This window comes from Megalobrama amblycephala, linkage group LG12 (genome assembly GCF_018812025.1).
Source record: "Megalobrama amblycephala isolate DHTTF-2021 linkage group LG12, ASM1881202v1, whole genome shotgun sequence".
In the NCBI taxonomy this organism is placed as follows: Eukaryota; Metazoa; Chordata; class Actinopteri; order Cypriniformes; family Xenocyprididae; genus Megalobrama; species Megalobrama amblycephala.
Window position 1 is genome coordinate 35,107,444 of NC_063055.1, and position 22,726 is coordinate 35,130,169.

The 22,726-nt window shown below is 38.2% G+C and overlaps 2 long non-coding RNA genes across 4 annotated transcripts; one reads left to right on the forward strand and one right to left on the reverse strand.

The window, feature by feature from the left end:
- The first annotated feature begins 255 nt into the window (after positions 1–255).
- LOC125280396 lies at positions 256–6,185 on the forward strand. Of its 3 annotated transcripts, none has more exons than XR_007187595.1 (6): positions 256–297; positions 3,614–3,686; positions 4,314–4,451; positions 4,610–4,715; positions 5,062–5,173; positions 5,762–6,185. It is a non-coding gene; the product is annotated as an uncharacterized LOC125280396 (long non-coding RNA). The 3 variants fall into 3 exon arrangements; XR_007187594.1 differs by lacking the exon at positions 256–297 and adding an exon at positions 872–3,102; XR_007187593.1 differs by lacking the exon at positions 256–297 and having other exon boundaries at positions 877–3,686.
- Positions 6,186–8,253: 2,068 nt separating this feature from the next.
- On the reverse strand, positions 8,254–11,106 carry LOC125280397. The gene is made up of 2 exons (XR_007187596.1): positions 9,608–11,106; positions 8,254–9,103 (listed from the first exon to the last, which is right to left on the reverse strand). It is a non-coding gene; the product is annotated as an uncharacterized LOC125280397 (long non-coding RNA).
- Positions 11,107–22,726: the final 11,620 nt, after the last annotated feature.

Below are 22,726 nucleotides of genomic sequence, written 5' to 3' on the forward strand. Positions count from 1 at the left end.
AAACCAGGAAAGGACAAGTAAGTTTCCATCATTTTCCGATTAAGTTAAAGATTTGGAGCGATGTAAACAGTGGCTGCAGGCCATCAAACACCCGAAGTTTGGAGATGACACCGTTATAGAAAACCTAAAAAAACGCAGAATATGTAACGTTAGTCTCCATTTCAAGCACGAGGACTACGAACCAAATATCCTTGCAATGAAGAGAACCATTCTGAAGGACACCGCGATACCATCGATATTCACTTTCCCAGAGGACGAACAGCCTGGGCATCTGGTACTAAGCGTATTCGCCCAGAGGTAAGACTCGCTGATACTAGACTGATAACACAGTAGCCTATATGTAGTGTTGTAGGTAGCAGTAAAACTGCAAACTTAGCAAAGTAACGTTAGATAGACAATTACATATAAGTTGCATATAAGTTGACCGTTATCAAAGTAAAGCCTCTGTTCTGTAAAACTGAGTTTATTTATCTATATAATGTTACCACAAAAGCCTGTTGTTGTATTGGTTGAGATGACTGCAGAGACCGATACATTTGCGAGATGAACCACTGATGTAGTGCAGACAAAATAAAGTGAATTACTGTAAGCTTAAAAATATAATTGACACCCACTTTTGATAAAATCTTTGATCTATGTCCGTGAGTAACCTCAAAAGCGCATATGTATGGGCGTGGTGAAAAAATGCGGAACTACCTGCTATTACTGGCTGTAGTTTTAAGCCTCTGGCCAAAAAAGCCTCCCATGACGCAAAATGACGATTTTTACAGAATAAAAATGCATAAATCTCTCATCTCGGACTGATATGAAGGGGGAAAGCACGCTAATTCGAAAATACTAGTGGTATTCTACTAATACAAAGCTTAATGCTAAATCCTGAAGTAACCCTTTAAGTTCCAAACAGATCACCAAGTTTTTTTTGTTTTGTTTTTTTGTATTTTGTACTGACTTAGTGCCTACTGTATACAGTACATAAAATTACCAGTAACATCACACCTAATATAATAGTAACACACCTATACTATTTATATGAAACAAGTCATTCAAAATGCAAGTCACAAACTTTGTATTTGCTTCTGTTCTCATTCATAAATGAATAAATTTGTGCATGATTTAAGTCCATTGGTCTTAATGGTTATTGTGTTTGTGTGTGTGTGGTCCTGGTATTCCCTAAATTATTGGGACTAATGTCTACAAGTAAAGTAATATCAGTAAAATTTGATCTTGTGGGGCCTTTTTTTCTTTTTTTTAGTCCCATGAGGAAACAAGCTTATAAATCATACAGAATTATTAATGTTGAAAATCTAAAATAGCAGAAAGTTTTCTGTGATGGATAGGTTTAGGGGTAGGGTTAGTACAGGCAGACAGAATATACTTTGTATAAGATAGAATATACTCAGTATAAAATCCATTAAGTCTATGGGAAGTCCCCCATAAAACATGGAAACATTCATCACAAAAGGGCAACAAATAAACACACTTGCACAACTCTGTTGCTGCCCCGGAAAAACAAACTGCATCCATTGTTCCTTTAACACTGGGTTCTTCGGGAAGCTGAACATGGTTATCTTTCCCTCACAACCAAAAAAACACTTCATTTGTGACATTGTTGATTTCGTGGTCTAAAAACAAAATGACAAATCTTTCTCGAGCAAAACCTGTGCAGTGCTGCCAACAACTTCTGTAACCTGAACAAAGCACGTTGATGGACATGCTTTTGTTCTCTCGCTCTGGTTGATGTGTGCGTGCGCGCTTCCTGGGGAAGTGTCCATACAAGGAATTCTGCCATTTATGATGTCATAAAGGGCCATACTTGAAAAAAACTTTCTGAAACTTATACAAATCCTATAGGAGTGGATGATGGATGAATCTACCACTTTCCATTTTAGGTCGAATTGCAACAGTTAAAATGTGTATACTACCCAAAATTCTTTATTTATTCACAATGACTCCTGTACAACCAAACAAAAAATGGTTTACATCATTAAATCAAATAACAAGTAAATTTTACTGGAAAAACAAGAATCCGAAAAGAATGTAAGGACATAATCATTCAGATCTTCTGTCACTCACAAGTAAAATCAAACAACTAAATCTCTTCAAGAATTTGACGATTAAAACAACTCTCACTGCTTGGTGGAAAATTAATACATTGATAAATCACAAGCTCGTACCACACATCAACTCACCTATATGGAATAATCCGGATTTCACATAACTTGTTCTCTGGCAACACCTTCATCACGTTTTCAGAATTAATGCAGAAGTTTAATTTAGGGAAAGAACACTATTATTACTACTTACAAATCAGGAATTCTATTAAAACCACATCCGGAATTACAGATATTGCACAACCTTCCCCAATTATTAAACATATTAATACAATCATAACTCAATAAAGACTCTCACAAAACTATATATGAGTAATATCACACGAGTAGCCGTGCGATATGGCTGTATATAAGCACGGCTGTGATTCGTCCGTAGGCACGAGGCCGCAGGTAATCACAGCGTGCTGATATACCAACCCAGTCTCATATGAAAACGTATCCTGACTACGTTGGTCCAAAGTGCAAAACGTAGAGGGGTTACAATAATGGCCCTTAAATTGTATGACTGTTACAATTTTTTTTGCCTATTGTTTTGCGTCCAAGTCACGTGACTTTAGAGAGCCCGGCCGTGAGAACAAAAAACATGGCGGACGTTTCTCTACTTTTTAGTGAAAAAAACAATATTTTGAGTTAGTTTCTGCATAAAAATAAGGTTTGATTACATTTTTAGCGAGAAATATATATTCTATTTTCATAATATTCACTCAGTGAATGTACATAATCACTCGCTTGCGCGTTGTTGCAAAGATTTTTCTGATCTCGCCAGAATAATGTGAAACTGCTACGTTTTGTTTGCTATGAACAATATTTTGAGTTAGTTTCTGCATAAAAATAAGGTTTGATTACATTTTTAGCGAGAAATATATATTCTATTTTCATAATATTAGCGTCAAAAACTGACGCGAATTTTATTGGTATGAAATCACGCTGAAGAAGTCTCCTTCAGAACACATCGCGATATTTGGCATCAGTTCGCGTGTGCTGGATGTTGGTAAGTAGTCGTAAATACGCTGTTCTAATGTTTGATATAATGTCTTTTCTGTTTGCAGATATTAATCAGATTAACGTTAGCTCCCTCATGTTCAGTCACTGCATTATATCTGTCACCTCCGCTGAGGTTTTGCTTTTCATTGTTTTCTATATTAAATACTAAACTAGGGTGATTAAACACTGTCACGTGACGTGCAATATATTGCACAATATAATATAACATATTCATATCAGGTTCAAAGTAGTACAAGTGTAGTTTCAAAATGGTATTTGTTGTAGAAGCACGGTAAAAAAAAACAACACTTACCATGCTTTTTACCACAGTATTGGTAGTTTTAATGTGATTTTTGTTGTAAATACAGAGTAACCACAACACTTATCATGCTTTTAATGCCTAATAATGTTAAATCCAAAAACTGTAAGGTCAATAAGAACTTCTTTCCTATATATATTTAGGCTATATATAAACCTATATATTATAAATAATGATATTTTCTTTTCTCTTGTTTTAGCTGAAAAGACAAAAAGGGCCTTTCGGAAATGGATGAAGGAGACAGAAAGCTGCAAAGGCAAATAATTGCAATGGTATGTATGTGTTGCTTTTAACCCTTTATCAAACATTTTATCAAGCATTTGTTAAATAGTCTCACAGTAAATTAAAATTAAAGTCAAATCCTGTACATATTTATCACCTTATTTGTAAATCAGTTGTGCCCCTTCTTGGACAGTTGGACGTCCCACACATAAAAGTTTATATTAATTCCATTGAATTCTTTAAAATGATTACAGATTGGGCCCAAAATGTTCCAATGATACATGATGTCTCTCCGCACCTCATAACTACCTCTGTTTGCAAGAGTGGAAATTATCATTTGACTTGTCACATGACATCAGATATTCGATTATTTTGTCATAATCAAAATAATTGAATATCTGATGTCTATTCAATATCTAATCAGTTACACTGCTGATAATGTCCTGCTTGCATGTGAAACATGTTATTTTTTTATTTATTCTTTTAAATATAAATATAGCTTGCTATTAAAGACATATGTTTAATCATGGAAATGCCCACATATCAGTGAACTTATTACATAAATGCATTTAACATTTAATTATGCAACACTCTTTACAGAAGGAAATCCTACAGTTATGTGTAAATTGACAACTTGAATGTGATGTAATAAATTTACCTTCCTTTCTGTCTTGCAGGATTACTTGCAAATGTGATTACTTAGTCCTTCTTTTTAGGATCTCTACAACGTCAAACTCAACAGCTCTTTTAAGAGCCGACCCTCACAAGAGCTACTAGTGAGTCGCTGCAAACCTGCCGTGATCAGCCCTTTCCAGGTAAAGTTTCTAGATATTTAAATCAGTATTTACTCATCAAATGCTCTCCTGGATGGTATGGTAAATTAACTTATTTATAACTGTCTCAATTTGTATGTTTTAAGAACAAGAGTAATTGCACACAGAGTAAGTAGAGACTTTCTTGTTTTTCTGTGCAGAGAAGGAAGACCAGTCCTTATATCAAAACAAGCTCATCGAAGTCCTTTGTTTAGGGTGAGGAAGGAACATGACCATCTCATGCCCAAAGAAGACAGAAGTCCATTGGTATGTCTTGTGTTGAGGCAATGCTGTAATATGTAGTACAGAATTTAATGTTGTTCTCTCAAAGGACTATTAAGTTCTTAAAAAGTTCTTAAAAACTGTTCCTTCTGTTTTTTGTTTTGTTTTTTTGTTTGTTTTTTTTAGATAAAAGCAGACAAGTGTGATAAAAAGCATTTAGTTAATAAAAACACTTTACATTGTTCCATGGGGTTCTGGGAAGCTTTGGAAGATAATGAGTTAATATAATATAATATAGTATAATAGGAATGAAATAGTAAATGTTTTTTTGGCTTGAAATAAGGCCTTATACTGCACAGACCTAAAACATTGTATTTGTGTTTTAAAACAGATAGCAAGTGAAGTCACTAACAGAAGATCCTAGAGGAAAAACGACTGATGTGCAGCTACAGAGGAACACAAGAGGCAGAAATATGCATGGCCATGGCTTCTTCATGAGTACGGTAAGTCCTGTGCCTATTCTTAATTCTTGCCTTAAAGTTTTTATTGCAGTATTTTAACAATTTTACATTGTACAGGTTATCACTTGGTTTTTGACCAAATTATGCTCTTGAAACAAGAAACAGAAGAGTATGTTGTCCTGAAAGAAATCAAGGCTCAAAAGAGAGCATGCCTTTCTAAAAGATCTTTTAAAACAGGTTGCTGTTAATATGGGTAAAACAGTTTTTGTTCAGTACTTAGCTTACAGTCTGTGCTACATTTTTATTATAATATATATATTATGTACTGCTGTTTTGTAAAGTTAAATCAGGAACAGGCAACTCTAGCCCTTTTGCTGTCTCCTTTTTGAGGTGGAGAGTTTACCTCCAACCATAATTGAGCACACCTGAAAATTTTATCCAAAGTCTTCAGGTGTACTTATAGACAGTTATAGGCAGTTGGGTTTGAGGTTGGAGCTAAATCTGCAGGACCGTAGACGCTGAGGGCCAGAGTAGCCCACCACTGTTTAAATCATGCAGAACATAAGCTGACCTGGCTGTCCATTAAACTACTTAACTTGAATTGTCTGTGTTTTTTTGTTTTACTTTTAGACCAGGACTGAAGAACGCCTGACAATGGGATGTTAAGACTTCTTCCTCTGGTTGAGAAAAAGCTACAGCACATCAGTGATCACATCTTCTGGTCATCAGTTGTACTGTAGAGTACAACTGAACAAACTGTTTAGAAGAAGAACATGAACATGATAGAGACATGTACAGGGAAGAGCAAGAACCCAGTTCAGCTGTGATAATGAATCTTTATTTTAAACTCAATATCAAATCTGTTTTCTGGATCATAGTTGACTGGATGGGATTCTGTGGCGCTCATTTGTGCAATAGGAGTAAAGTCTGTGAATGGATTATTATGACGTTAACGTATTTTTGAAGACACGTTTTTATTTATCTTGAATCTCATTTGTCTTTATGCAAATTTCAACCTTATGCTGTATCCTCCAATAAAGTGTTGTGTAATAAATTATGGTGAACGTGGTGTTTGGTAGAGTAAATACAATTTAACTAAGCTGAGTTTATTTCATAATTTAAAAAAATGACATAATTACCATGATTGTTTTACTTAATACATAAATATATATTACATAAATATTTTTGATCTAATTCATGATATTTGGGACAACAATGCACCAAAAGTTGCATATACTTTCATGTTGTGACAAGGATGGCAGTTTCCAGATAAATAAAGGGAAGGAATGTGAATAAAGAGAGGCTGCAGTGGGTTATACTGATACAAACACTTCAAGCAGAGCTGAAGAAGATCGATGTTGATCATTCTGGTACATCTACTACTGCATTCAAAATGACAGCTGGACATTACTGATGTCAGGCATGTGAGGAGCAAGAAGAGGGGGTGATAATGACATTTTGGCACAGTTTCTTATTTTACTGAATAGTGCATTATCCTTGTGTAACAGTAATAGTGAAGTGTAAATATAAATAGTTTTTAGTTTACTGCCAACACTGGCAGCTGGATAATGGCAAGTTGTTGTGGGTTCATCCATTATATTTATTGGTGTTCATACAAAAAAAAAGCAAAGAAATAATCAACTACTATTCAATTAATCAATTATTATTATTATTGTATTACAACATTTTGTTATAATATTTCCATATTTCATCAGATGGTCTCACAATACCCATCAAAAACCTATACAAGCATGATGTTAGAATGGAAAATGAGGAAATGATAAAATACTCCAATAATTAAATGTGATTCAACAAAGTTTGTTATCCATGATGAGGAGTACACACCTGTGTAGATTTTAATGCCCTTCCACCCCCAAGGGGCCAGTACCGGCCCCTGGAAGAGCAAAAAAATTAACATTTCAAATGGCTGTAACTCAAAGTCCGGTTAGCGTATCAAAGAGAAAATCAACAGGACAACTGCTTATGCTATGATTACTAAATAATGTTGGGCACAGTTTTCAGACATACATGGAAAGCTGGCATAAAGGTTTTTTAATAGTGATTACAGTAAAATATTAAATTTCAGCCTGTCCCTCATATATGTAATAAATGTTTGCACAATAAACATATTTAGATATCGAGTTGTCCATTAAAGATCTTATTATTTTAACATTTATAATTTCTTTACTAAACGTTTTAAACTACATTACCCATATGTCTCTGTCATTCTATCAATGAACGGGAAACATGGCGCTGTAGTTCATTGAGAAGCTAGGGTTAGGGTTGGGATCTCGGTAAAGGAGTAATTTCTCACAACATGGAAACACTTTATAGTTAACTTAATGTATGAGTAACGTAATATTCACACTAAAACAAACTTTGTAAGATAAAGCGCCGTTTTATATGGGTTGAAAGGTAGTCCAATCACAGCGAGTTCTGAGATAGAGTCACAGCCAATCACAACACAGCTGAACAGATGCGTCACGCTTACTTGTCCATTTATGGTAAATGACGACAGCTCTCCTTCGGTTCCGGCTGACGAGAAAGATTCCTTAAATATATAATTAATCTAATTAAATATAATAAAAAATCACATTTTACAACGAAAGACTCCTTTGTGTTTTAAACTGATGCATAAATATATTTGAAAGAGATATAATTGCATCTACTAAAGTGCTTCTTTTACAGTAGATATGTAGTATATTAAAGGTATACATTTAATCACTTATTTATACCATTCTTCACCATTTGAACTCTTGGAATTAAAATAAATATAAATAAAAGCATAATGAATGTACTCGATTTTATAATCATATTCCAATATTTAGTGTCAAAGACAAATGTAGTCCCCAAACTACTGCACAACAGTATAAAAATCAGTTAATTGTGAGAAAAAAATATATCCAGTTACAGAGGCAATCTATTATAGTGAAATATAACTACAAAAATCGATATGATGAAGTATTATTTTTACAAACCAAGAGATGAGATAAAATTCCATGTGAAAATGTTTCTTTAAAGAATAGGGGGAAAAAAATAACATTTTACATTCTCAACTTTAATACAATACAATATTGTGTTTATTGTTCACTTTTACTGTAACTAAATGAAAGGCAAATTCAAATAGTTAATGCATTTTATAAATGTTAAATATTTTCAGCAATAAAATGCTTCTATAAAATACATTCATGGGTATGTTACATTTACATTATCCAGGTACTGATATAATGATACCATAGATGTAGTTAAGGTGGACATTTACTATAGTGACACTGTAATAAAAGGTTTAATGAAACAAAATGCAAGACATTTTCAAGTCCATCTAAATGTAGAGGTAACAAACTCACAGAATAATGTCCAGAATGTCAATGTGTCATTTCTGTAATACTCTATATCAGCACCAAACAGAATTAAATAAATATTGATTGTTCTCAGAGGGTTTTCCTGAACACTCTCACTAACTTCAATTGTTCGGACAAACACCTGCTATACACACATGCAGAAATACATATTTGACTATAGTCGCAGCATTACTAGAACTAGTGGATGGCAATGAATATGTCTTTTACCAAAACTCCGGATGAGCACTGGTGCTTCTTTGATAAAGGCAAGAATATGGAAAAAGATAAATGACTATTTTCAATATTGGTTCTGCACGTTTCAAGGAGATCATAAGGAGGAGTCCACGTGAAGACTTTTAAAAACTGTGACAGAGTGAAGGGTGCACCTCCCCGGACACATCCTAAGCATGACCAAACAACAACACCCAAAGACAGAGATGAAGTGGACACCACCAGGAGAATGCAGGGGAAGACATGGAAACGAAGGCCTGAAGAATGTCGGTGTCCCATGGGAAGATGTGGAGAACGTGGCCACAGATTGGATACGTTGGAGGACACTTGTTACCCAATGTGCCCAGCACAGCACTTGATGATGATGTTGTGAGTTCATACATAACCGTAGGATTTCCTTCTGTAAAGAGTGTTGCACAATTAAATGCATTTATGTAATAAGTTCACTGATGTGTGGGCATTTCCATGATTAAAAGTATAGCAAGCTATATTCATATTTTAAAAAATAAAAAATAAAAATAAATAAATAACATGTTTCACATGCAAGCAGGACATTATCAGCAGTGTAAATGATCATGACAAAATAATCGAATATCTGATGTCATGTGACAAGTCAAATGATAATTTCCACTCTTGCAAACAGAGGTAGTTATGAGGTGCGGAGAGACATCATGTATCATTGGAACATTTTGGGCCCAATCTGTAATCATTTTAAAGAATTCAATGGAATTAATATAAACTTTTATGTGTGGGACGTCCAACTGTCCAAGAAGGGGCACAACTGATTTACAAATAAGGTGATAAATATGTACAGGATTTGACTTTAATTTTAATTTACTGTGAGACTATTTAACAAATGCTTGATAAAATGTTTGATAAAGGGTTAAAAGCAACACATACATACCATTGCAATTATTTGCCTTTGCAGCTTTCTGTCTCCTTCATCCATTTCCGAAAGGCCCTTTTTGTCTTTTCAGCTAAAACAAGAGAAAAGAAAATATCATTATTTATAATATATAGGTTTATATATAGCCTAAATATATATAGGAAAGAAGTTCTTATTGACCTTACAGTTTTTGGATTTAACATTATTAGGCATTAAAAGCATGATAAGTGTTGTGGTTACTCTGTATTTACAACAAAAATCACATTAAAACTACCAATACTGTGGTAAAAAGCATGGTAAGTGTTGTTTTTTTTTACCGTGCTTCTACAACAAATACCATTTTGAAACTACACTTGTACTACTTTGAACCTGATATGAATATGTTATATTATATTGTGCAATATATTGCACGTCACGTGACAGTGTTTAATCACCCTAGTTTAGTATTTAATATAGAAAACAATGAAAAGCAAAACCTCAGCGGAGGTGACAGATATAATGCAGTGACTGAACATGAGGGAGCTAACGTTAATCTGATTAATATCTGCAAACAGAAAAGACATTATATCAAACATTAGAACAGCGTATTTACGACTACTTACCAACATCCAGCACACGCGAACTGATGCCAAATATCGCGATGTGTTCTGAAGGAGACTTCTTCAGCGTGATTTCATACCAATAAAATTCGCGTCAGTTTTTGACGCTAATATTATGAAAATAGAATATATATTTCTCGCTAAAAATGTAATCAAACCTTATTTTTATGAAGAAACTAACTCAAAATATTGTTCATAGCAAACAAAACGTAGCAGTTTCACATTATTCTGGCGAGATCAGAAAAATCTTTGCAACAACGCGCAAGCGAGTGATTATGTACATTCACTGAGTGAATATTATGAAAATAAAATATTTATTTTTTGCTTAAAATGTAATCAAACCTTATTTTGATGCAGAAAATAAAATATTGTTCATAGCAACCAAAACGTAGCAGTTTCACATTATTCCGGCGAGATCCGAAAAATCTTTGCAACAACGCGCAAGCGAGTGATTATGTACATTCACTGAATGAATATTATGAAAATAAAATATTTATTTTTTGCTTAAAATGTAATCAAACCTTATTTTGATGCAGAAAATAAAATATTGTTCATAGCAACCAAAACGTAGCAGTTTCACATTATTCTGGCGAGATCAGAAAAATCTTTGCAACAACGCGCAAGCGAGTGATTATGTACATTCACTGAGTGAATATTATGAAAATAGAATATATATTTCTCGCTAAAAATGTAATTAAACCTTATTTTTATGCAGAAACTAACTCAAAATATTGTTTTTTCACTAAAAAGTAGAGAAACGTCCGCCATGTTTTTTGTTCTCACGGCCGGGCTCTCTAAAGTCACGTGACTTGGACGCAAAACAATAGGCAAAAAAAATTGTAACAGTCATACAATTTAAGGGCCATTATTGTAACCCCTCTACGTTTTGCACTTTGGACCAACGTAGTCAGGATACGTTTTCATTTGAGACTGGGTTGGATATACAGCCATATCGCACGGCTACGAGTGTTATATTTCGTTTATACAACAGTTCGACGGCACAAGTGTGTAAACAAATAAAAACAACAACGGAGTGTCTTTAAAACCCTCTTTCGAGCAGCACTACTTCCTTCCGCCACGGATTCAAATCTCAAGTTGACAGCTGGACCAAGCCTCCGTTACTAACTCTAAAACGTCACTTTAGAACTAGTAACAAAGGAATGTTCAGTCGCTTCATTGAAACTCATTGAATTTTGTACAGTATGAGAGAGAGAGATCGCCTGAGAGAGTATTACCTGTCTGATATATATTGCATTACATTCATTCTTCAAGTCGATCTCCATAATATTATATCCATTATAAAAGTCCGTGTGAATGTCCGCTGAGGAAAGCGATCTTGTATTTGTCAAGATTTTTTTTTTTTTTTTTTTACAGCTATAGGAATTTTCAAAAACATCCATAACACCACAGTGCAAAAACAACTTCCTTTGCAAAAGTTCCTTTCAATTTAAAAGTCTTGTGTGACTCACTGACTCATTCTCCTGTAAAGTGTTGCCGCCATCTAATGGCGTATTAATGTACTGTTCACTCAATCCATATTACGCACTAATGGACTATATTTATATAAAATAATATTTATTGAACAACAAATAAACCCAATTGTACAGTTCAGTCAAGCGTAAAGCAGTAGTTATTTAAAAAAAAAAAAAAAAAAAAACTATAGGTCACCCTTTACGCTTGTATGTGGGTTTTTACAAATATTTAACGAATGAAAAGGATTTTAAAGAGTTTGTGACAAAACCTCGTAACTCCATTGGATACTCAAACTGTCAGTCAAAGCTCATAAATCCACCTCACCTCCTGAATGAAGTGCGCACACAGTTTGGTCATCTCGTCTATGCAATGCAAATGTAAATAAAGATCTGTTTGAAAAAAAAAATGTAAAGCGTTTTCTTTAAACAAAAAACACTGTCTATAAAGTTTAATGTTTTACGTATTTGAAGAGCGGAGAAGAGTCTTCGTCTGATATTTCCCGTATAGTTGTAGCCAATGCTATATAAAGGATGCAAGGTAACATTAATTATTATCAAAATATAAATTATATATATATATATATATATATATATATATATATATATATATATATATATATATATATAATATATATATATATATTTAAATATGAATCACATATTTCAGGTCTAAACAACTACATTCTCGTCTAAAAAACTATTAAAACTACAGTTTGTGGTACAAGAAGTAGTATTCTCAAAAATTACGGTGGATTTGCTCGTCCGCCATGACAGTCACTTCAAGCGGAGTGATACAAATGGTGAAAAGGTAGAAGGAGTGCTGTTATCACTGAAATATCGCACGGCTATCAGCCAATCAGATTCAAGAACCAGACAGAACTGTTGTATAAACTTTAATATCCTCTATACAGCGGCACCAGTCAAACAATGGGAAAAAGACCTTAATATCAACACAGATGAGGAATTCTGGAAAACAGTTTGTAAAAATAGCTTTATTTTTAGTACTAACACAAATATTCAATTAATCCAGTATAAGATCATACATAGAACACACATTACACAACAGAAGATGGGCCTAGAAATCTCAGACAGATGTGCTAACTGTAACCTAAACATACAAGACTCTTACTTTCACGCACTTTGGTTATGCCCTCCCGTTCATCAGTTCTGGACAGATGTCACTAACAAATTGACAGAATTTTTCAAAACCAAAATCCCCAAATTCCCTTCATTATGCCTCCCAGGTGATACTTCCCAAATTAACCCATCTCTTAAATATTCAATACCTTTACTCATGTCTCTAGCTATCGCCAAGAAAACAATATTACTTAATTGGAAAAAGAAACACCAAATATCAATTACACTATGGCTACATCTATTAAAGGAACATATTATTCAAGAAAAACATGCATCAGAAACAAAAAATCAGTTATTCAGATTTAATACAGTTTTTAGCCCACTGCTTCTATACTTAAATATTGGTTAGATCTGGCTGGTGAGCTGATGCCCCAATCCTCAGGGTATATACAATAGATGCATTTACAATTAGATGAACAGAAAATGAGAAATCACGCTTCAACAAAAGATGAATAAAGTTTTATTTAATATATATTATTACAATTATAGATTAATATAATGCATATGTTATATGTATATGTCTATATGTGTGTATATGTACATGTATATGTATATATATATATATATATATATATATATATATATATATATATATATATGTGCGTGTATGAGTATATACATATATGTGTATGGGGGTTTATGTTCATATGCCATGTGTATATATTAAGTGCGATTTTAGTGCGATTTTATATTATGAAATATATGATACCTTGCAATATAGTTGTACTGTATGCGATAATATATCTTATGTGTATTTAATATATATATATATATATATATATATATATATATATATATATATATATATGCAGGGTGCGATTTGTGAAAAAAAACAGAGGGGGGGGGGGGTTTTGAAAAGTTTTTTTTTTTTTTTTTTGAAAATTTGTTAAAAACCACAGTAGAGCTATATATTTATATATATTGGCAGCTGTTACAGAAACATTTTTACAAATAAAAATCTTCTGATTTAACCTTGAGATTTGAAGTATTAGATAGCTTAGATATTTGCACTGCTACAAAGACACTAATTCTTAATTTCTGATAGAAATGCAAAATCAATCGGTAGTTTATAACAAGACACAAACATTTACATTTAATCGCGTTTGGTCCCATTTATTTTTGATCACAGTGCATACACATACAAACTTTTAGCCCAAAAGTGCGCACATTTGGGGAAATGCACATTTACCTCAGATTTCATTAGATAGAATAAGCCGGGCAGTACGCAGGGTTTCATAATTACTTGAGGTCAGAAAATGTTGTTTGCTAGGGGGGTACGGGGGCATGGTACCCCGAGAAAATTTAGATTTCCCTGGTGTACATATGTGCATTTTTAAGACGTTTTAAGGCCAACAAATTGGATAACAATTTAAAACCATGTCAACAAATAAATGCATGCACAGTTTTGAGGCAGCTTTAATCGCATGTTTGGTAATTTTATGACTTATGACTTTGCGCTTTATTTAAGCTATAATAAAGTAATTATGCAGCGCGCGCCGGCGCATTTGCGCATGCAATTCTTGAGTGCGCGCCACGAGCACAGTATAATGGCTGATTGGACAGTCATGTTAATTTAAAATCTGAGTTTTACCGACATAGCCTGACAACATCTCATCTGACCGCAATTCACTGTTGTTCAACTGAAGCTCCCTCGTCGTCACCTAACGTTACCTTTTCCGCGCTCGTTTGACTTGAGCCTGGCGCTGAGGCGAAGTCGGAATGCGCCTCTGAAAAGTGTCCCGTTTGTTGTGGTCGTAAAGAGACAGTTCTATATAAACGCAGTGTTTTACTTGCTGATGTTTTTTTAAAAAAAATTATTTTTATTTTTGGTATTTTATATGCTCTGTTGGTGGTTTGTGGAGTAGTATCACCGGGGGGGATATTTTTTTTTAAATAAAATAATTAAATAATTCAGCAGAGGCGGGAATACATAGACCAGAAGGGGGGAATTCCCCCCGTCCCCCCCTACAAATCGCACCCTGTATATATATATATATATATATATATATATATATATATATATATATATATTGCTTCACACCAGAGTTAGTCAGCAAACGAGAAGGACAGTAGCAGGAGAGTGGTGACGCAGGGACTTCGATGGGCAGCTGGAATCCTGTGGTGAAGTGAGATGGTGTCATGAGCCCGTGAGTCCGTGAATCCGTGAGTGCAATCCAAAGGGAGAGTCCGACGAAGAACAGGAACAGGAAACAACGACGAGGTTATCCACTCCGGGGAACAAACAAACACGAGAGAGCACAGGACACAACACCAGGACTCCAAACAACGATCTGACAAACACGAGACGAAAGACAAGGCGTTAAATAGGCAGATGATAATTGCACACAGCTGCCGCTGATCAACAATCAGCGACAACGCCCACACGAAACAATCAACCAGACACACCCACACAAACACACAGACACCAGAATGAGACAGCGGATTGATCAACCGTGACAGTACCCTCCCTCCTAGGAACGCCTCACGGCGTTCCCAGAACCACCTACCTGTCGATTGTAATCATCGATAAGGGAGTGATCCAGGATGTCCCTAGCAGGAACCCAACTTCTCTCCTCCGGACCGTAACCTTCCCAGTCCACCAAGTACTGGAATCCACGTCCCCTCCGCCTTGAGTCCAGAATACGATTGACCGAATAAGTAGGTTCCCCGTCTACGAGTCGCGGCGGTGGGGGAACCGGGGTGGGCGGATTAAGATGTGAATGAAACACAGGTTTAATCTTGGAGACATGAAAGGCGGAATGAATTCTCCTGTACGCTGGAGGAAGTTTGAGTCGGACTGCCACCGGACTAATGATCTTGGTGACAGGGAACGGGCCTATAAATTTGGGAGCTAACTTCGACGTATACGGGAGGCTTCGACCGGTGGCGATCAGTCTTAGCCTTGGTGCGCGCCCTCACTTGCAGAAGAGTCTCACAGGCTCTACTCCAAGTGCGGTGGCACCTCTGGACAAAGGCATGAGCGGAGGGGACCGCGACTTCGGATTCCAGACTGGGAAAAACAGGTGGCTGGTAACCTACACTACATTCAAACGGTGAGAGGCCCGTGGAAGACACTGGTAACGAATTATGTGCGTACTCAATCATAGAGAGTTGTTGGCTCCAGGAGGAAGGATTCTTGGAAGCCAAACATCGCAACATTCTCTCCAAATCTTGGTTGGCTCTCTCGGTTTGACCATTGGTCTGGGGATGGAACCCAGAAGAAAGACTGACAGTCGCCCCCAGTAATCTACAAAACTCTCGCCAAAATTTGGACACAAATTGGGGACCCCTGTCGGACACCACATCTACCGGGAGGCCATGTAACAGAAAGATGTGGTCAACGACAGTTACCGCTGTCTCCTTAGCAGAGGGTAATTTGGTTAAGGGAATGAAATGAGTCGCCTTCGAGAACCGGTCCACTACGGTCAAAACGACCGTGTACCCCTGAGAGGGTGGGAGGGCGGTGACAAAATCTAGCGCGATGTGGGACCAAGGTCTCGAAGGGACAGACAGCGGTTGGAGTAACCCATCTGGGGGTCGGTTGGAAGTCTTACCAGTGGCGCAAACCGAGCAAGCCAAAACAAAACTGCGAATGTCACGAGCCATGGCAGGCCACCAGAATCGTTGCTTAACCAAAAACCTGGTACGATTAACCCCTGGATGACAAGCTACATTGGAACAGTGACCCCATTTGATAACGCAGGACCTCAACTTCTCCGGCACAAACAAACGATTCGGTGGGCATCCGGGCGGAGGCGTTACCCCTTCTAAGGCCACCAAGACCTTCGATTCGACCTCCCATGTAAGAGTGGAGACCACTAATGTCTCAGGAAGAATACACTCGGGAGTAGACGGGCGTTCGGAAGGGTCAAAAATGCGAGATAAAGAATCGGGCTTGATGTTCTTGGAGCCCGGGCGGTACGAGAGAGAAAAATCAAATCGTCCGAAAAAAAGTGCCCACCGAGCCTGCCTGGAGTTAAGTCTTTTAGCTGATCGGATATACTCTAAGTTCTTTTGATCCGTCCAAACGATAAAAGGCACCCCCGAACCTTCCAACCAATGTCACCACTCTTCCAACGCTAATTTGACTGCCAACAACTCTCTGTTACCAATGTCGTAATTGCGTTCGGCGGGAGACAAACGATGAGAAAAATACGCGCAAGGGTGCATCTTATCATCTGTGGGAGAACGCTGAGATAACACTGCACCTACCCCCACCTGTGACGCGTCGACCTCCACCACGAACTGACGTGAGGAATCAGGGGCAATGAGAATGGGAGCCGAAACGAAGCGACTTTTCAGTTTGTTAAATGCAGCCTCCGCTGCATCGGACCACCTGAACGTCATTCTGGGGGAGGTCAAGGCGGTCAGAGGCGTGGCTAGTTGGCTGAAATTGCGAATAAACCACCGGTAAAAATTTGCGAACCCCAGAAACCCCTGTAGGGCCTTACGGGAATCTGGACTTGGCCAATCCACCACAGCCTTAACCTTGTCAGGATCCATGCGCACTCCCTCAGACGAGACGATGTACCCTAGGAAAGAAACAGACTGTGCATGAAAATCGCATTTCTCCGCCTTGACAAAAAGCCCATTCTCTAACAGACGTTGAAGCACTCGTCTGACGTGTTGCACATGCTCCTGGAGAGACGAAGAAAAAATCAATGTGTCATCCAGGTAGACATAAATGAACTGGTTAACCATCTCTCAACACGTCATTGACGAGTGCCTGGAAGACCGCCGGGGAGTTGGACAGCCCGAAGGGCATGACCAAGTATTCAAAGTGCCCCCTAGGGGTGTTAAAAGCGGTCTTCCATTCATCCCCCTTCCTGATGCGAACCAAATGATATGTGTTTCTTAAGTCCAATTTAGTGAAAATGGATGCTCCTTGCAACCTCTCAAAGGCTGAAGACATCAACGGCAAAGGATAAGTATTCTTTACCGTGATGTAATTCCGCCCTCGGTAATCAATGCAAGGTCGCAAGGAACCATCCTTCTTCCCCACAAAAAAGAACCCCGCCCCCGCTGGAGAAGAGGAAGGGCGGATGAACCCCGCTGCCAGAGAATCAGAAATATATTTCTCCATGGCCTCCCTCTCGGGAGCGGACAGAGAGTATAACTTGCCTTTAGGCGGAGACCTACCAGGCACTAAATCTATAGCACAGTCGTAGGGACGGTGCGGAGGAAGAGAAGCAGCACGGGACTTACTGAACACTTCCTTCAGATCCAAGTATTCCGCGGGCACGTTTGACAAATCCACCGCCTCTTCCTGTAACACAGAAGCAGACACAGTGGAACAAGCAGACAAAAGACAGGACCTGTGACAATGAGTGCTCCACTCCGTGATGGAGCGCTGCTGCCAGTCGACCTTGGGGTTGTGTTCAGTGAGCCAGGGGTGTCCGAGTACAATGGGTGCTAGTGGGGAGTCCATGAGAAGAAACTGGATGATTTCGGTGTGGTTGCCAGACGTGATGAGAGTAATGGAATCGGTAGACTGAGAAATGTTGGGGAGCCGTTGTCCGTTGAGTGCATTGACAGTGATCTGCTGGTTGAGTAGAATGGTGGGTAAGTTGTTGTTGCGTGCAAAGCAGGTGTCCATGAAGTTCCCCTCAGCCCCAGAGTCTAGCAGTGCCTGGCAGGTGAGGTTGTGTGTGGTCCATCTCAGTCTTACCGGAAGGAGAGTGGATGGTGAGGACTTCTCGGCGGAGATCCCACCCGATAGTAGCCTCTTCATTACTACCGGGCCCTTTACCGGACATTACCGTAGGAAGTGACCCGTTCCACCGCAGTATATACATAAGCCCTGGGATCTCCGCCTTTCTCTCTCCTCCCGGGAAAGCCGAGCTCTCCCTACCTGCATGGGTTCAGGATCGAAGGAAGGACCGACCGTGTCCGCTAAACTGGTCGACCGACCCTCCGCTCCTCGGGGATCCGGACTGGGAGGAACAAGATGCTCCAGCCGCTGGAGGCGAGCGTCCACTCGTAAAGCGAGATCGATGAGTCCATTGAGGGTTTGAGGAAGCTCCAACACGTAGATCTCCTTATGGACACGGTCGGCCAACCCATGCAGGAAACTCATGTGAATATTCAACGACCGTGCGGTTACCTTGTCTGAGCTCAGTGAGTTGTCGAGCGGCGTCCTTGCCCGCTACCGCACGGTCAAACACCCTCTTCATCTCTGCGGCGAGTGCCTGGAACGAGGCGCAGCATGGGTCTTGGTTCTCCCACACTGCCGTTCCCCATAAAGCAGCCTGGCCGGTCAGAAGCGTCAGTACGAACGCCACCTTGGATTCCTCTCTTTCAAAGGTACGTGACTGCAATGAGAAATACATGGAACATCAGGTCAAGAAAGCTCTACAAAAGTTCGGCTCACCGGCGTAGGATTGAGGGACCGGGAGGCGTGGCTCCGGCTGGCTCATCCGCTCCAGTGGTGTGGGGGGAATCGGCGGCGTGGGCGGCGCAGTGGGTGCGCGAAGTTCTTGAAGCTGCTGGGAGAGCTCGGACACCTGCGTCACCAGCGCTTGAACAGCGCGTCCGGTTGAAGATATACTCTCCTGTTGTTGATCCATACGAGAAATGCTGTGATTGATGAACTCCGTCAACGCTGCTGAACTTGCTGCATCCATAGTTGGTCAGATCGTTCTGTCACGGAAAGAATGACAGATGCAATTGCAAGTTAATCTCTTTATTAGAGCTTCACACCAGAGTTAGTCAGCAAACGAGAAGGACAGTAGCAGGAGAGTGGTGACGCAGGGACTTCGATGGGCAGCTGGAATCCTGTGGTGAAGTGAGATGGTGTCGTGAGCCCGTGAGTCCGTGAATCCGTGAGTGCAATCCAAAGGGAGAGTCCGACGAAGAACAGGAACAGGAAACAACGACAAGGTAATCCACTCAGGGGAACAAACAAACACGAGAGAGCACAGGACACAACACCAGGACTCCAAACAACGATCTGACAAACACGAGACAAAAGACAAGGGGTTAAATAGGCAGATGATAATTGCACACAGCTGCCGCTGATCAACAATCAGCGACGACGCCCACACGAAACAATCAACCAGACACACCCACACAAACACACAGACACCAGAATGAGACAGCGGATTGATCAACCTTGACATATATATATATATATATATATATATATATATATATATATATATATATATATATATGTGTGTGTGTGTGTGTATGTATATATGTATATATACATATATATATATATATATATATTTTAAAGTACTTTAGTACTTTACTTATTATGATAATGATTATTGTTCTAGTAGTGGCAGCATTGGTTGTATTATCAATACACTCATTGTTTTTTAATAGAACAACTGGCCCTCTTCTGTATCTTCATCGACTATTTAAACAATTCAACAATCATTAAGAATTTTTAATAATTTACATAATATATAAGCACTCTTGGTTTGGCAGCCACTCTGTTTCTGTCGGCGGGCCTGACTGGCATACCCAGCTGAAACAGGCACTGTTGACTGGTTTTTTTTTTTTTTTTTACATTGCATGCCTCCTCCTTTCGCCATCTCTGCCGGTGTTCTGGGTCAAACATATCTGTTGGGTTAAACGCGGTGTCCTTGGCTAGGGCACACCACAGTTATACCCAAAGAATGTAATCTAAAATGGCTCGACTGATACACTGAACACCAGGAATTCACATAAGAATAGTCAGTTGTTGGGTCACACCCAGACTTGGTGAGCCTTGTTTGGAGGTGCCTGACACTGGCACGAAAGTCTGCCATGTTCGGGGGTGCGAAGGAGAGAGAAGGCGGATCAGAAGCGGTTCGGACGGTTGTATGGACGGGTCTATCGACTGTACCTGTCGCCGTGGATAGAGTGGCTTCTGAACCTAGCGGGTTATGGATTTGTCTGTAATCATTTCACTGACTAGTCCATTCATTATTATTGTCATTAATATTATTGTTATTGTTATTATTATTATCATCATTACCAATGCTACTGCCATTACTTCCAATCCAGCACTGAAGGTTATGGCAACTAATATTATTATTATTATTACTATTATTTATTAGTTATTTATTATTAATATTATTGTCGTTGCATTACATTGTATTGATATTTATTTATCAATGAGCGCAGCCACTTCCAGTTTTCTTCCTCCCCCCTCTTTTTTCCTCCCCACAACAATACGAGGAAAGCTAAACAGTAATTACTAATACAATTTATGAAACTGACTTAACTGATCTCTGTACCTGTACCTGCTGAAACTACTACAACCATATATCTATAGCCTACTCTTCATCTCTCTCTTCCTGTCTTCTTCTGTATTTGTATATGTATATAACTGTCACTGCTTTTTTTCTCTTTTGTAACTGTCTTTTTGCTTAATAAAAAAAAAAAAAATCCTATAGGAGTGTATTTGGCACAGAAACACTCCGTCATACATCCAACAAATTTTTTTAAACTTTGGCCATGTTTAGCATGAGAATCCAACTCTTTAACAGTGTAAATAAGTCAGAATGCAAGAAATAGCATTAGACATCTCCTTTACAGTGTTAGTTCGCCCAAAAATTAAAATTATGTCCTTAATGACTCATGTCGTTCCACACCCGTAAGACCTTCGTTCATCTTCAGAAGACAAATTAAGATATTTTTGATGAAATCTGTGAGATATGTGCCTTGTCCATGGACAACAATATAATCAACACTTTCGATGTCCAGAAAGGTAGTAAAGACATTCAGTGCATTTACTTGGACTATCATAATGCGATTATAATGGGATTTTGGTAATATTGCGATTAAACTTTACCTCATGTAAACGCAATACTTCAATTAAAGTAATGCAATTAAGCTTATAATTGTAGTAAGCATAATCGCATTAAACTGGGTGGCATATGCCGATTTTAATCACAATATACAGGCATGTAAACATGCGTAGGCAAACCCGGCATTGCAATGTACATCATGGCACAGAATAATATCCAGGACGTCCATAAAAATTGGCTTTGGCCAATACTGAGCTGGCATTTGGACGTAAACATGGAAGCCTTCACTGTGCTTACTGTGGCAACTGTGTAAGGATAATGACAGCGAAGAGAACAGATTGTTGATGTCGTTATTTTTTTTTGTTTTTGTGAAAAAAAGTATTCTTGTTGCTTCATAACATTAAGGTTGAACCACTGCAGTCACGTTGACTGTTTTAACGATGTCTTTAGTACCTTTCTGGACGTTGAAAGTGTTGATTATATTGATGTCTATGGATGAGTCAGATACCTCTCGGAATTCATCAAAAGTATCATCATTTGTGTTTCGAAGACGACGAAGGTCTTATGGGTGTGGAACGACATGAGGGTGAGTAATTCATAGGGCTGGGACAATACATCGATGCATCGTGAATTGAGAAATGATTGTGAATCAATTCTGATATTTTCCATATGTATCGCAATTCTCTCTCGAATCGATTCTGAGCTTAGTTTTCAACAGCAGATGGCACTGCGTGCTTTAGAAACAGACAGAAACAGTACTCTGCTTCCTTCCAATTCCTTACACACACCACTTGAATATTCTATAAAATAATCATTCATAAAGTTTGAAGCGAACTGCAAGGGTGTTTGCAGTGGTCTGTTTAGATTAATCTCGCATCCTAAAAGCATTCTGAGGTGCAAATACATTCTCAGTTGAACACACAAGCGCTCTTCTTGGTGAGCATTTGAGCATGCGGATAAAAAATAGCCTAAAAATTTGAAATTAAAACACTAAGCTCAGAATCGATTTGGGATGCATTTGGAAAATATCAGAAACGATCCACGAATCGCAATGCATCGATATATTGTCCCAGCTTTAGTAATTAATGACAGAAATTTCATTTTTGGGTGAACTATAACCCTTTAAACTATGTATTCTTTTTCCTTTTTGGTTTTCAAAAGGTTATAAATGTTCCTTTCACACAAAAG